This window comes from Arachis ipaensis, chromosome B02, assembly GCF_000816755.2.
Source record: "Arachis ipaensis cultivar K30076 chromosome B02, Araip1.1, whole genome shotgun sequence".
NCBI classification, from domain to species: domain Eukaryota; kingdom Viridiplantae; phylum Streptophyta; class Magnoliopsida; order Fabales; family Fabaceae; genus Arachis; species Arachis ipaensis.
Genome location: NC_029786.2, coordinates 56,841,639 through 56,848,867, shown reverse-complemented (window position 1 = coordinate 56,848,867; position 7,229 = coordinate 56,841,639).

Genomic DNA, 7,229 nt, shown 5'->3' with positions numbered 1-7,229 from the left:
GCTAACAATCAACTACTGTGCAATGGAGAGAGTAACTTATATAAAATGAGAAATAAAAAAGCCTAGAAATAATCCAATGATTTTTTTAACAAGCATGCATAGTTTAACCTTTAGAGCAAATTCAGATATATAGAAATTGGTATAAATAAAAATTATCAGCAGCAACAACAATAAATAACTAAATTAAAAGCAATAACAACACTTATAGCAACTACAATTCAATAAGGCACTGCAAAGATTCATTTATAGCAGAAGCAACAATGGATTCATTATTAGCTAAAAGCTAAGTAGCAAAAAGGAGGAAGCAGAGCAGCGTATAGAAGTAGAAGAATGGAAGTAGCACAGAAACAAATTCACACCTTATATGTTGTCAAATGGTAAAAGCTTCAGAGTTAAGGAAATAGAACATAGGAAATAAAACAAGTAAATCGGAATAGAAGCTAATTAGAATAGAAACTAAATTCAGAGTTAGCGATGGAATTGAATGAAAGAAAACAGCGATGGAAGAGAAAGGAGATTAGGGTTACCTGCACGGCTGAGGCAAGATCGAAGAGAGAAACGCAGCAACACACGGAGAAGAGTAAGCACTATTGGTGAGATCGAAGAGAGAAACACACATTATTGTTCGAAAGGAAGCGACGCGAATGGAAGGGATGCGACGGAGAAGAGCCGGGAAGGGGTGCAATAGAGCTTTGGTGCGACGGAAGTTTAGTGCAATGAAAGTTTGGTGCGATGGCGGTGCAAGGCTGAAAAGCGCCATCGATAGAGCATTTGGAGGGAATGGATGTGGAGGCGCAGGAAATAAAGTTATGATGAGGAGTGTTCTGCTATATGAAATGAGGAGCATGCCAATCACTAATTTCAATATTTTCAATAAAACATTTTAAATTACACACAAATTTTTTGTTTATAATAATTTAATTAAAATACATGGTTTTGATAATTTGAATATAGATAAATTTTTTGTCGATAATAATTTTTTATAAAAAGATACTAATTTTTTGATAGAATTATTGACAAGTTTTTTTTTTCCGATAAATTTACTTATTTATTTTTCTTTGTTTTCAACAAATTTTTTTTTATAAAATTTGTCTATATTTTTGTGAAATAAAATTTATCAAAAATATTGTCTGTAATAAATAATTTTTTAATAATAAAAATTCTACCTCTATTAAGAAAGTTGACTAGTCGAATTACTGCATTATCTCGACTTCTATCATGACTGGTGCATCGATCTTGTTATTTTTTTTCAAAAATCATTAAAAATATAAAAGGACTTCTCTTGAAATCTTGTGAAAAGGTATTTTAGGACCTTTCTACACCACTTATACTCCATAGACCAGAAAATGATAAACTTTTAATTTATATTTATACTTTTTTATTACTCGCAGTGCTATAAACTCGATTCTTGTTATAGAAATAGGTCACACTTAATACCGGTATGTTTTGTAAAAAAATTATTGCAAGAAATCCAGTAAAGATATCTGAAATTTGAAAAGCTTGTGTTTGTTCTAATCACCGCAGTACGATGTTTACGATATTATCAGAGACGGATTCAACCTTTGTTTCATGGGAAGAAGTGCTCCCGCTAATATTTAAAAAAAAAATAAGAAAGTAAGTGTATAAATATATATGTATTCTATTGAAAAATGATATTTTTTTATATTAAAAAATATCTATTAAATTTTCAAAAATAAACTCTAATTTGTATCTAAAAGTATAAAATAAAAATATATATTAAATTAATTGATACGAATATAGCAAACGAGGAGTACATAAACAAAAATCAAGCAGGGTTGGAAGGAAGAGTTGTAACAAACCATGGACAGGTGGCAGCTGGTCCACCTATTTCGGGCAGCAAGAAGAGCACCAGGGAGGGAGAAAACAAATAGCAAGTGGTTGGAGGATTATGATCATTAGTGAATTATGGTATGAATTGTGGTATGAATTCTCCTTTCCCTGTAGCTATTCTCTTTTCCCCATTTCTATCCATTTTCTAATTCTTCTCAATTTTTCAGTACACCTTTTATTCTTGTCTCAGGTTACTGGTTGCTGGCAGCTTCCTAAGGCTAGAGATTTTACACTGTCTTATTCTTCTTAAACCCCTTCTTCTTTCTGCTAGTCATATTCTTCAATTCCTTTATACTCATACTTCTATATTGTGAATTGCTTACTGATACACATACTCAATATTAATACCACACTACACTTTCTTCAATCTACTGGTTTCCTTGTATTATTTGGTGCTTTCATTGACAATACCCGCATGAAAGGCATGGAAGCTGACACCAAGAAACTCTTTCAGATGTTCGAATCTATTTCGGAGGAGACTCGCGCTGAGCACGCGCGATCGTCAGAAGGGATGAATCTGAAAATTGACGCGCTGCAACAATCTATTACTCAGCTTCTCCATGCCCAGCCTCATCACAGATCTGAGTTGCATGAGCTCTCCCATGGTTCGAACTCAGGGTCAGAATTCCACCAGCGTCCTTTTATGCAACCGCGTCGAGTGGGTTTCGATCTGCCTAAATTTGATGGTTCTGATGCGTTAGGTTGGATCTTTTCTCTGGATCAGTATTTTGACTACTTCCGTGTGCCTGAGGAAGAGCAAATCAACATCGCGGCTATTCACTTGACCGATGCCGCAATTTCTTGGTTCCAAATGTCACAACGCTCTGCTCGATTTCGTTTATGGAATCAGTTGAAGCGTGCCATTGAACTTGAATTCGGGCCTTCTCTGTATGAATCGCCACGGGAATTATTATTCAAATTGAAACAATTAGGTACGGTGAGCAACTATTACTCTAAATTTGTTGCTTTAGCTAATCGCACACAGATTGATTCACCTAATGCATTGAAGGATTATTTTATTAGTGGGTTAAAATCTGATATTAGACAAGAGGTGAAGGCACAATGCCCTCCCTCCCTGATGCGTCCGGTCACATTAGCTAGACTTTACGAGGACAAGTTTCCTTCAGTATCGAGAAGCACTTATGGTCCGGCCTCTCCCCGTCCTCAGCCGACTCCTGCAGCTGCAATTTCGAGTAATAGGCCCATTCAGTGGAATACTCTGCCGCCGTTGCTTCCGAATCTACCCCAGTGTCCTGCCTTACCGCCAATGAAAAGCTCGGTGTGAAAACTGTCCCCGACGGAGATTCAGAGCAAACGAGAGAAGGGATTATATTACTGGTGCAATGAGAAATTTTCAGCTGCTCACTGTTGCCTGAATCGCCAGTATATGCAGCTGCAACTAGTGTTAGATGATGCAGATGGAGGGGACATAAGGATGCAAGAGTCATTAGAATCTGAGCCCGGTTTGGAGGCCTTTGATTCTCAGGTAGTTGAGCATCATTTATCTTACAATGCTATGCATGGTACAAGGGGTCCTGCTTTGATCCGTGTTAACGCTATCATCAATGGGCTAGAGGTCCAGGCCCTAATTGATGGTGGCAGTTCGGATAGTTTTATTCAATCTTGCATAGCCAAAATTTTGAATCTACCTATTAAACCTGCATCAGGATTTAAGGTGATAGTAGGCAATTTTAAAGTCTTGCCGGTAGAGGGTCGCATTGCTAGTTTGGATGTTAATCTATCAGGTTGCCTTGTTAGCATTTCAGAGGTTTATGTGCTCCATGTGGCTGGGGGAGAGTTGGTGATTAGTTCAACTTGGTCACAAACATTGAAGGCTCATATTGTAGACTATAATTCTTCATTTCTTCGCTTCTGTCATAAAGGGGAATTTGTCACTGTGCAGGGTTATAAGAGTCCACCTTCATCTCAAGCTCAATTTCATCATATACGAAGATTGGTAAGCATTGATGCAGTGGCTGCAGTGTTTACTCTTGAACTTTAGCAATTGGATGGGATTGTCAAGCCACCCTTGCAGTTACCAGAAGCTCTTCACCCTACCTTGGTTAGTTTGATGCAGCAATATGTTGTTGTTTTTGAGCAGCCTTTGGGTCTTCCTCTCTGACGTTCCCAAGATCATGGCATTCCTTTAATTGAAGGGGCTGCACCAGTTAAATCCCGTCCTTATCATTACCCTCACAACTTGAAAGCACAAATTGAAACAATGGTGTCTGAGATGTTGCAAGAGGGGATAATTCAACCCAGCAAAAACCCTTTTTCCTCTCCCATTCTTTTGGCATTTTTGCACTGATTATCGGGCACTAAATGCAATCACAGTCAAAGATTGCTTTCCCATTCCTACCGTTGATGAGTTGTTGGATGAACTCTTTGGGGCTACTATTTTTTTGAAACTGGATCTTCGCTCGGGTTACCACCAAATCTTAGTCAAACCTGAGAATCGCTTTAAGATAGCGTTTCACACGCATCAAGGGCTATATGAATGGTTAGTGATGCCCTTCGGCCTCACCAATGCCCCTGCTACTTTTCAGAGCCTTATGAATGATATATTCAAGCCTTACTTGTGCAAATTTGTGCTAGTTTTTTTTGATGATATACTAGTCTATAGTAGTGGTTTTGACTTACATTTAGAGCATTTGGAACTAGTCTTAAAACTACTACAGCAAGAGTCTCTATTTGCTAAACTTTCCAAATGCCTTTTTGGTTCCCCGAAAGTCGATTATTTGGGACATACAATCAGGGGCGGTGGTGTTCACATGGAAACGGCTAAGGTTCAGGCAATTTTGGAATGGCCTTAACTTGCAAGCGTAAAGTAGCTTCGGGGGGTTTTTAGGCCTTACTGGTTATTATCGACGATTTATTAAAGGGTATGCCTCATTAGCAGCTCCTCTCACTGATTTACTTAAGAAAGACTTGTTTAATTGGTCGGAGCAAGCTACTCAAGCCTTTCGACAGCTGTAGCATGCTATATGCACCAAACCAGTCTTGGCATTGCCCAATTTTAATATTCTTTTGAAGTAGAGATAGACGCTTCAGGTACTGGTGTTGGGGCTGTTTTGATTCAACAAAAACATCCCATTGCTTATTTTTCCAAGAAACTACCTCCTACTTTACAGAAGCAATCCGCTTACATCAGAGAGTTCTACGCCATCGCTGAGGCCTTAGCTAAGTTTCGCCATTACTTGCTAGGCAAAAGATTTATTTTGCGCACTGATCATCAAAGCTTGAAAGCGCTCTTAGAACAAGATCTTCATACACCAGAGCAACATAAATGCCTTCATAAATTGCTCGGTTTTTATTTTGAAATCCATTACAAGGCTGGGACTGAAAATATTACAGCGGATGCACTCTCTCGCAACTTTTTTGGGGCTTGGTCTGCGCCAAGAGTAGAGTGGCTAGACCAACTTCGTGCAGAATTGGTGGCGGATGAGGATCTCCGAGTATTATTGGCAAAGTGCAACTCCAATTCAGTTGAGGATTTGAATTATTCTCATCAAAATGGCCTCTTGTTGTGGAAGAACCGATTAGTGGTACCTTCCAAGAGTACTTTAATTAGGCAAATCCTCCATGAATACCACGATAGTGTGATTGGTGGTCTTGCGGGAATTACTAAGACTGTGGAATGCATTTGTTCCATTTTCTATTGGCCTCATATGCAAAAGGATATCAGGCAGTATGTCTTAACTTGCTGCATTTGTCAACAAGCAAAGGTAGAAAACAAGGCACCAGCCGGTTTGCTCAAGCCATTACCGATCCCTTCATAGGTATGGGAAGATATTGCAATGGATTTCATTGTGTCTCAGCCAGTTTCATCCGGCTATTCAGTTATCATGGTGGTTTTTGACCGTTTGACTAAGTACGCCCATTTCGTTCCCTTGAAACAATGTGGTTAAGTTGCATGGTTTCCCAAAATCTATTGTATCAGATAGGGATCGGGTATTTATCAGCAAATTTTGGCAGCACCTTTTTTGCATCGCAGGTACTAAGTTAGCATTGAGCTCAGCTTATCATCCCCAAACTGATGGCCAGAGTGAAGTTTGTAATCGAACCCTGGAGATGTATTTACGTTGTTTTTGTTTCGAGAATCCTAAGCGCTGGCTGGAGTTTTTGCCGTGGGCTGAGTTTTGGTATAACTTCTCGTGGCACAGCAGTATCAATATGACTCCCTTCAAAGCTCTTTATGGTAGGGACCCTCATACTTTGGCTTGTTATGAACTCTCTAGTACTGCTAATCCTTCCTTGCAAGAGTGGCTTCAGGACCGTGATCACTTACTCGATCAGCTGAAGTTTAATTTGGAACGCTCCTAGCAGTATATAAAAGTTGTTACTGATAAACATCGTCGACAAATTGAATTCCAGGAGGGCAATTTGGTGCTTGTGAAGTTACAACCGTATCGCCAGCATTCCGTGGCATTGCGTAAACATCTGAAGCTGGGGTTGCGTTATTTTGGTCCTTTTTCGATCAGCAAAAAACTCAGTGACGTGGCCTATAGGGTGGAGTTACCTCCGGAAGCGCGTATCCATAATTTCTTCCATATTTTAGCTCTCAAACGATTTCGGGGAGAGTGTACTTTCCAGTACTTTCCTCTTCCATTGACCACTACTAATGTGGGGCCAGTGTTAGAGCCTTCTAGGATACTTTCTACATGTTCTATTATGAGGGGTGACAGACTAGTGCCACAATGTCAGGTGCAATGGAAACAGAGCAACTTGACAGAGACAACATGGGAAGATGTTCATCACTTTCACAAGTTGTTTCCGGAATTCAACCTTGAGGATAAGGTTGTTCCTGATGGGGAGGGTAATGATACGAATATAGCAAACGAGGAGTACATAAGTAAAAGCGAGGAGTACATAAACAAAAGTCAGGCAGGGTTGGAAGGAAGGATTGTAACAAACCATGGACAGGTGGCAGCTGGTCCACCTATTTCGGACAGCAGGAAGAGCACTAGGGAGAAAACAAATAGCAAGTGGTTGGAGGATTATGATCATTAGTGAATTGTGGTATGAATTCTCCTTTCCCTGTAGCTATTCTCTTTTCCCCTATTCTATCCCTTTTCTAATTCTTTCCAATTTCTCAGTACATCCTTTATTCTTATCTCAGGTTACTGGTTGCTAGCTGCTTCCTAAGGCTAGGAATTTTACATTGTCTTATTCTTCTTAAACCCATTCTTCTTTCTGCTAGTCATATCCTTCAATTCCTTTATACTCATACTTCTATATTGTGAATTTCTTACTGATACACATACTCAATATTAATACCACACTGCACTTTCTTCAATCTACTGGCTTCCTTGTATCATTAATTTAATAAAAACAAAACATTAATATAGTATTATATATTTAATTGATAAATTTATTTA